Here is a 9,929-nt window from a genome sequence, read left to right as displayed (position 1 = left end):
TAGGGATATCAATTAATGAATCCACTTTCTGGACTGCTGGGTGTTACCATCTTTTCCACAGCCAGCTTCTCGCCCAAGGGTGTTTACCACCTTTTCTTGGAACGAGGCCTGCTATGACAGGGAATTGCTTCCTTTTCTCTCATAACAGATTTGTTTTGTTTTTTTTTTCTTCTTTCTTTTTTCTTTTTCTTGTTTTCCCCTATTCCCGAGGGTGTTTCCACCTTTTCTCGAAGAATAGGTCGGCATGACAGGGACCTAAGTCCTTTTCTCCCATAACCGATATGTTTTGTTTTGTTTTTTTTTTCAAATTGAGCAAGGGAATGGTAGAAAGACCATGTATCAAGACCAACCTCGCCACTGTCGCTGGTGGAAAATAATGGATAAGAGATCAAGGCTGAAAGGGGGTTTTGAGAGGACAGAGGGTTGCGTCCACTTCATCAGGAGTGACTGAAGAACGGCTATCAGAAGTAGCATCATAACAAGTACAGTGCCGCGCCAACGAGGGAAAGGATTAAGTGTCCGTAATTGTCAAGATCCCCAAGGAGGGAAGTACTTCTTCAGGCGATATCCATTGATCAGAAAGGGATCATCAGAGGCATCCACGGTCTGTACTTGGACAGAGCCATTAGAGTTGACTGCAAGTACCTTATAGGGGCCCATCCACCGCTGCTGGAGCTTGCCAGGAAACTTGCCAAAGCATGAATCATAGGCTAGGACCAAATCACCTTCTTTGAACTCCTTGTGCTTGATGAAGCTGTCATGGTAAGCCTTACGTCGAGCTTGCGTAGCTTCCATGCACTGTAGAGCCATCCGACGAATTTCGTCCAAACATTCCAAATGCAGGAGACGACGTTGCAGTGAATCATCATCTCCCAAACGCTCTTTGATAGCCACTCTCAAAGAGGGTAATTCTAGTTCAACAGGGAAAATAGCTTCTGTACCATACACCAGCTGGAAGGGTGTTTGTCCTGTTGCTGCTTTATGGGAGGTTCTGTACACCCAGAGGGCCTCTGTAAGTCGATCATCCCAATCACGACGATGTGTAGCAATTGTTCTTGTCAGAATCGAGCAGAGGATGCGATTCGTGACTTCGACTTGGCCGTTGGCTCTAGGGTAATAAGGAGTGGACTTACGATGACGGATCTTATACAACTCTGTCAACTCTTCCATGACTTTGTTAAGGAAATGAGTGCCTCTGTCACTTACCAACTCTAAGGGACTGCCAAAACGGGTGATGATATTCTCGTACATGAACAGGGCCACGCTGTTACCATTGTCCCGCTTTAGGGCTTTAGCTTCACACCACTTTGTGACATAATCCGTACATACGAGAATGTATCTGTTCTGTTTCCTTCTGGTGGGAGGGTCGATCGGACCTACGAAGTCAATGCCCCACTTCTCAAACGGCTTCAACGGAAGGATAGGTTGCAATGGCATGGCACTTGTCTTCGTGGGTTTCCCCATTCTTTGACAAGCATCACATATTTTACAGTAATCATAGGAATCTTTATGAATGGTAGGCCACCAATAACCTGCTAGCAGAGCCTTCCTGGCTATAGCTTCTCCTGCAAAGTGACCTCCACATGGCTCGTCATGGCAAGCCTTCAGAACAATCCCAATCTCGTCTCCTGCAACACATCTTCGGAGCACTTCATCTTTGCCTTTCTTGTACAGTGCACCACCTAGCAGGGTGTAGGGGGCTGATTCTAGCATGAGCTTCTTCCTTTCCCGACTAGAGATACCAGGAGGGTACTGTTGGGTTGCTAGCAGATTGGCAATGTCTGCATACCAGGGAGTTACAGTTTCTACCAAGAATAAGGAAGCATCAGGGAGGTCTGGATCATCCTGCTCCTCGTCTGCAGTTTGTGGGATACGCGACAGATGATCAGCCAGAACATGGGAACGACCAGGCTTAGTAATCACCTCGAAGTCGAACTCCTGGAATAAAAGGAGCCATCTCATCATTCGTCCTTTCACATCTGCTTTGTTCATCAAGAAGGATAGGGCCTCATGATCCACATAAAATTTAAAGTGGGTAGATAGGAGGTAATGGCGAAACTTCTCCAGGGCAAACACCATTGCCAAGCACTCCAGCTCGGTCACTGTATAGTTCCGTTCCCTATCAGTGACTTTTCGGCTTGCGTAATAGATCGGTTGATCTAACTTCGAGGAGCCCTTTTGGCAGAGGACAGCACCTAAGCCTTCAATTGATGCATCAGTGTGTACATGGAACTCTTTCGTCCAATCAGGAGGTTGCAGAATGGGTGCCTCAATCAGACACTGCTTCAGAGTGTGGAAGGCTTTGTCACATTCTTCTGTCCAAGTAAACTCTGCATCTTTCCTCAGGAGCTTGTGCAAGGAGGTTGCCTTTGTCGCAAAATGGGCTATGAACCTCCTGTAGTAACCCACATGGCCTAGGAATCCCCTCAACTGTTTGAGGTTGGTGGGTGCTGCCAGAGCTGCGATCTTTTCAATCTTTGCAGGGTCTGTTGATATCCCTTGTGCAGAGACAATGTGGCCCAACAGAACTCCAGAAGAAACCCCAAAGATGCATTTGTCGGGGTTAAGGGAAATCCCATACTCCCGACATCGGTCAAAGCATTGTTCCAGGTGCTCCCAATGTTCACGGATAGAACTATAGACACAGAAGTCATCCAAATATACCTCAATGAAGTCGTGCAGATGATGTTGAAATGCAGCCATCATGACTCGTTGGAAAGTAGCAGGGGCATTGCAGAGCCCAAATGGCATCACTTGGTAAGCATAGGTCCCCCATTCTGTGGTGAAGGTTGTTTTGGATTGGTCTTCTTCTGTGATTTGGACTTGGTTGTATCCGCTGAATCCATCCAAAAGAGAATAAAGCTCATGTCCTACCACTGTGTCCAACAGTTGGTCTGTGAAAGGGATAGGAAAATGATCCTTCTTTGTCTTGGAATTAAGCTTTCGGAAATCCACACATATTCGCAATTTGCCATTCTTCTTGGGTACAACCACGATGGGTGAAACCCATTCACTATTTGCCACTGGATAAATGAACTCGGCTTCTAGAAGCTTCAGCAGCTCCGCTTTCACCAATGTGGAATAATTCGGGTTCATTCGCCTCTGTTGTTGCCGTACTGGCTTGGCATCAGGCTCCAAGTCAATATGATGTTGACATATTGTGGGATCAATCCCCTTTAGGTCTTTGTAGGACCATGCAAACACGTCCAAATTCTCTTTCAACAAGTTGTACAAGGTTGACAACTCCTCTTCTGGGAGAATGCTACCCACCTTCAAGTGGCATTCAGTGTCATCTGCATCCACAAAGGTTAACTGCCTTTCACCTTCTACTTCACGGATGAAGGTCCCGCGGACTGCTTCTGGGTACAGATCCGACTCCTTCAAGGGAGTGGTGTCCTCTTCTAATGTCCCACTAGAACCAATTTCTTCTTTTGGTGGAGACTTAGGTTGCTCTTTAAGACGTTGGAATGGGATTAGAGCTGTTTCGGGTTTGGTTTCAACACTAATTACCTCTTGGCTTGAAGACTCCTCTTATGAAGATGACACATCCAAGAACGTCACATAACAGGGACCTACTGATGCCTGTTGGGTTTGTGGGACTGGTGCTTGTTGGCACGGTGCATCATCATCATCTTTCTTTGGCAAGGATGGGGTAGGACGGCAGGAGCCACTCTTGAAAGACGGCTTGTTCTTCTTAATCCATCCCTTATAAAAGTTTTGCATATGAGAAGATCCATTTACTAGACCAAATGGTACCATCACCATTCTGTCCCATAGCATGAGGTCGTCTGCTTCTGATGCTTCTAGAACTTCTTCTTCAAATGTATCCTCTTCAGGTAGGATAGACCCTTCCATTTCACTTTCATAATCTTCTTCGTACATATCATATCCATCCTCTTCTGTCTCTGTCTCTGTCTCTGCTTCTGCTTCTGCTTCTGCTTCTGTCTCTGCTTCTGCTTCTGCTTCTGTCTCTGTAGGAGCTCTGTAACAGAAGAATAGATTCTCTGGTTCCTCTCCTGTCTCTGTCTCTGCTTCTTCTTCTGTTCCTGCTGTGACCATGTAACAGGGAGAGCAGTACATCCATGCTTCTATCTCACTGTCAGAAGTGATTTCAGAAGTCATTCCCGGTTCAGGCAGGAAGTATTCACCCATTGATAATGGCTTTGCCTCTTTTGGAAGTCGGCTTACAGTATCCACTGTTTTCTTGGGAAGGATCTGTTTGACAGCATCTTCATCTGCTGATGTTCCATCTGTAGCCTCATTAGGGGAGTCAGAAGATAATTCCAAGGAGGTGGATCCATGTCCTTTTTGAGAACCGTACAGTTTCAACACCACTTTGTTGGGTCCTCTACCCAAGGTCAAGGTTCCTTTGAACCAATCCGTCCTTGTTCGGGCTTCAAAAAGCCATGGTCTACCCAGTAACAGGGGATAGGATGTACCATAAGAGTTTGGCTTCACCACCAGATAGGTTAGCCAATAATCTTTCCCAGCCACTGTAGTCTTCACATATGGGAGAATGCCCAAAGGCTTGATTCTACTTTGATCCGCCAGTCTGATGAGCCATTGGGTGGGTTGCACACCTTGTAAGCCTAGATCCTTCATTGTCACATCGGTCATAATGTTTACTGATGAACCTCCATCAATCAGTGCATTTGCAATGAAGCAGCCTTCTATCCACATGCCAGTCTCTGGAGTACCCGGATCTAGGAAAGCATTAGCCACATCCACTTCTTTTACAGGCTCTGGAGCCTTGTTGGACTTTGTCACTGTTGAGGGAGCAATCCTTAAACCACGTCTTTTTGTCAGTATACTTTTGAATCTTTTCCGGCAACTGGGAGACAACAACAATGATTTTTGTTGTTTTTGAGAGCTGAATGGTTGATTTTATGAGATGATTGATTGATTTGGAAGTGGTTTGAGAGTGTTTTGGATGATATTGATTGTGTTTTGGAAGATCATGATGTTTGTTGATGGTTCTGTGATGTTCTGATAGGTTTTGAATGGTTCTGTATACCTTCTGTTTTGCTCTGTTTTGGTCTGTTTTGTTCTGATTGTCTTCTGTAAAGAGGGAAGGAGTATTGATTGATGAAGAATGAGAGCTTGAGAAAGCTTATTGAATGGTTTGTGAGAGTTTGAAATGGTTTGAGAGTGAGTTATGAGGTTTTGATAACCTTCTGTAACCTTCTGTAGGTCTTCTGTAGACTGTTCTGTTTCTGTTCTATTCTGTACTGTAGTTGTTCTGGTACTGTTCTGTACACTGTTTTGTATGCTTCTGTAAGTGTTCTGTGGAATGTATGTGTGACTTTGGGAAAGTTTTCTAGCCTTGGAAAGAGGTGAATACAAGTGCAAAAGAGCTGAAAGAAGTGGAAGAAGTAGCTGCTGAAGACTCAAGAGAAGACTAGAGTGAAGTGACAGTAGTGAGTTGTGAAGAGACACTGTAGTGGCTGTGGTGACTCTTCATATCAGACATACCTCTTGGGAGGGGTATCCACGACCTAAGAGTGATTTATTGAGAGTAATTTTTGAGAGATTGTAGTGAGGACATGATGTATTATTGATAGAGAGAGAGAGAGAGTCAGAGATAGCCAATTCTACTCAAACAGAGTGATTGTATATGAGAGATTGAGAGAGAAGACTATGAAGACATTGAAGATGAATACTATGTGATGTATTTCCATTCTAAGATGGTGTATTCCTTTGCTTTCTTTGTTCTATTGATGGATTTTGTGAAGATATTGAAGAATATGGTTGATTCTATTAAATCTGTGGGAGGTCTACATGATGCTGCATGAAGATTTGTTGTGCCTGGTGTTCTTTTCTTCATTGTGATCATATGAAATATGAAAAACAATCTTGTTGATGTTACAAGATAGATTTTCTTGCAAGAGAATTCCCTTTTCCTTGGTGTTCCTCTCGGGGCTCCACCCTAAAGTGCCTTAGATATGCTAGTTTCTGGTTTACAACTTTCCTTATTTAGAAGGATATCCAAAAATACGTCTTTTTGCAAGATAACTTGCGTAGGGATCTGCCGTCCTTGATGAGGATTTTTACCCTTTTCCCTTGTGGATCAATCACAAGACTAAATGATTTCATACATATTGCACAAGTCCTGCGATGGAATAATCTGTTTAGATTCTTTAAGCTGACGTATGTTAGGCCTAGGGTTTCTTCTTTTAAGAACCTTAGGGACAAACCCTAGTTTCTTATCTTTATGAATTTATTGTCTCTATGGTAAGGAAAGTAGTCAAGTGTTTAGGGTATGAATGTTTCTATGTTTCGATTGGTTCAGTTATCTTTTGGAAGGTAATATTAATCATCTTGTTACGATTTTTCTATCCTTGTGACAATTTACTTTCCCAATCAATACAGTTTAATTTGGCATATAGCATAATGCCAAGGTGATACACAGAGCGACAATACTCCTTGGGACAAAAAAGGCCTAGCTGTGAAATTGGTGTATATACACTTTATTAGTCCCCAAGTCCTCAAATAGCAAGGGAAAAGTATTAATAGAGTTTCATCTAGCAATTCCCCATTACATTTTCTTTCCAAATGAGTTCGTATATCTAATTTTTATACTTGTTAATTCCTAACATTTAACTTCCGTTTTCTTTAAAGATGAACTCATGCCAAATAACAACAATTTCCTTGCTAAGATGTGCAACTAGCAAAGATAACTCCCTCGTAATTTAAGCATCGAAAGAAACCTTTCTTGAATTTAGCCATTTACCATGAATCATTGCGAAAGGAATAAGACTAATGGTGCAAGATATAATTTCTACACCTTAGGATTTAACTAAAATATATTACTATAGTAAATGGATAATCTTGCTCGTAATTTATAATGCTTGATGCAATTTGAAGAAAGCTAAGTTCTATACACTGTCATTCCTAAGCTAAACTCATTCGTTACAAATAATTCGAACAAATATATCCTATCCTTAACATTTTTCCTTTACATGATCGACTTAAACCCGAATTAAAGCCAAGAAGAAAAACTTGGCTTTGAGGTGAGATATCCACATGGATACCGGGGGATGACCCTCCCGCAACTACACCTTGGATTTTCTTCGGCGGCATCGTAGATCGAATGTGAGATAGCCTTTTGGAATTCCACCGTCTTCTCCTTCTTTCCTTTTCTTTTGTCTTTTTTTCCCCACTCTTCCTCCTTCACTCCTTCTTTTCACTCCCTTCTCTTTTCCCTCCCTATCTTTTATCTCACGGCTATTTTTCCCTTACGGGGTACCATCCGAGGCCATGATGATGGTTAGGTTCGAGGGGAAAATAATAATGGGGATACGGGGGATTAGGAAGAAAGCTTAGGGAGTTGTGGGAAAATGAGAGTTATGAGGGGGTTGAAGAAGGGTTAAAAAGGGGGTGAAAAAAAGGTTTAGGGGAATAAAACACGGGGTTAGGTTCCCAAAGCCAAGGGAGGGGCTTAAGGGAAAAAGGGAAAGAAAAAAAAAAAAACCTAGGGGGTGTGTGGTTCCAAAAAAAACCATGGGGAGGGCTAAGGGAATTTTTGAAACCCGGGGGGGGGGGGGGGGGGGGGGGGGGGAAACAGGGGCCTTATGGGGATTAGAAAGGCTTAAAGACCTCCTAAGGCCTTCTAAGGATAATTTGGGGGGGGAAACAAGGGCTTAGGGGGGAATTAAAACCCGGGAGGGGGGGAAACAAGGGCTTAGGGGGGAATTAAAACCCGGGAGGGGGGGGGGGGGGGAAACAAGGGCTTAGAGGGAAATTAAAACTTGGGAGGGGGGGAAACAAGGGCTTAGGGGGAGATTAAAGATCCCCCCTTAGAAGCTTCCAAGAAGCTTCTTGGAAGCTTCTGAATGCACGTGGCATGTGGAGGACGACAGACTCCCTGACGGCTCTGTGGACTGGTTGGCGATGGCAGTGGTGGCCTTAGGATGTAGGCGACAGCAACCTTTCGTCTTCCTCCCTCAGCTCGGAGTTATGGCGGTACTCTCCTTGTCTCCTTCGGCCTTCTCTCTCACGGCTCAGCCTCCGTTTTTCTATAGCGCCCCCCTGCCTCGTTTAAATAGTGGAAGGGAGGGAGATCTTTCCTCACGGCGTGTCAACACGCATGGTCCCCCTCCCTCCTAAGGCTCCACCAAGGAGCTTATAGCTCCTTCTATTCCCCTCCCCCTCCAGCTCGTCAGTCGGCTGGAGGGATAAGGGGGGAATTAAAAAAATTTCCATAAGTCCCATTGATTTTCCTAACGCGGAATATTACATTCTCTCCCCCTTGGAGGAATCGAGATGTCCTCATCTCGAGATAAACTGGGGATATTGATGGTTGAGAGTGCCTTCATCTACCTAGGTGGCATCCTCTTCGGAATAATCTTTCCACTGGACGAGGCATTCTCTTAAGGTTCTAGATCTTAACTGTCTTTCCCTAACATCTAAGATCCTTTCTGGCCTTAGTTCAAGGGCTCCTTGACTAGGCATTACAATTTGTTGGTCATCAAGTACATGATTATGATTGGGTACATATTTTTTCAATAGGCTGATATGGAATACATTGTGAACCTTTAGGTTCTCAAGGAGTTGCAATCTATAAGCATTGGGTCCTAGGCATTTGAGGATTTTATACAGCCCAGAATACCTTGGACTTAGCTTCTTGCATTCTCCTAGGGATAGAGAACTCTTTTTAGGGCGTACCCGAATGAAGACCATGTCTCCTTCTTCGAAGACTCTTTCTTGACGTTTCAAATCTGCATATGCCTTTTGTCTATCCTTGGCTGCTTGTATGTCTTGTCTTATTGACCTTATTTGATCATCCATGTCCTCCAACATTTGTCTTGAAGCTTCAACTCTTAGGGTTGGATCAGAAAAGTTTAGGGGACTTCGACAATCATGACCATACAATGCCTGGAAAGGGGTCATTTGAATGCTCTACTGGTAAGAAGCATTGTAGGCAAATTCAACTAATGGCAAGTATTGAATCCACCTCTTCGGCTCTCGACAGCAGTATGCCCTAAGCATATCCTCAATGATTTGATTTACTCGCTTTGTTTGGCCATCTGTTTGGGGATGGTAGGCGGTGCTAAAACAGAGTTGAGTCCCAATAGCTTCAAAGATAGCTCTCCAGAAGTGTGATGTGAAGAGAGAATCTCGATCGCTAATGATTCTTCTAGGTAACCCATGTAGCTTGAATATCTCCTTGATAAACAATCTTGCAATGTCGGAGGCTTTATAGTTTGTCTTTACTGGAATCAGGTGTGCAACCTTGGTAAGCATGTCAACCACAACCATAATGGAATTCTATCCTCCTTGGACTTGGGGTAAGCCCACAACAAAATCCATACTGATGAATTTCCATTTCATTTGGGGAATGTCAAGTGGTTGCAGTTTCCCTGGCATCATGACATGTACAGCGTAAACCGAGATTTTTGTTGTTACCTAACTCTAGGTCAGTGCCCTTGCTGTTCATTTCCTTTGAGAAGAACTCCTTGCTGTCCATTACAATTGAGAAAAGTTCTCAGCCAACCAGGACCACCCATTCATAGGATGGACCCATGGCCACATCCACCGCACTTTTTACAGGTTGTTTTAGTTGTCTAATTACCTATCACATTTAGTTGGACATACATCAAGCAGCTTCCTTAATTAGCCCGTTAGACACCGGTTCTTTCACGTAATCGTAGTACTTGACATAGAAAAGCAGTGTCAAACAAATTCCTTTTCAACAGGTTATCATATTTATCTTTGGAACACATTCATAAAGTCCAGCCCGCAGGCTTATCCATAATCTGCCCGAAGCTATCCAGCAATCCACAAGGATTACTAATCCAAGATTCTGCCCGTAGACTAGTATGCGGGCCTCTCCAATCTCGAGTGATGTTGGCCTCTTATGTAGGACCCGGAAGGTGAGGGATTTATAGCCAGAGCCCCCCTGGCACCCAAGCGTCCTCCTGCTCCAAGTT

Source organism: Lygodium microphyllum, chromosome 12 (genome assembly GCF_053477565.2).
Source record: "Lygodium microphyllum isolate KBCC chromosome 12, Lygodium_microphyllum_v1.1.10, whole genome shotgun sequence".
Lineage (NCBI taxonomy): Eukaryota > Viridiplantae > Streptophyta > Polypodiopsida > Schizaeales > Lygodiaceae > Lygodium > Lygodium microphyllum.
Note: the sequence above shows the minus strand (reverse complement) of the source record.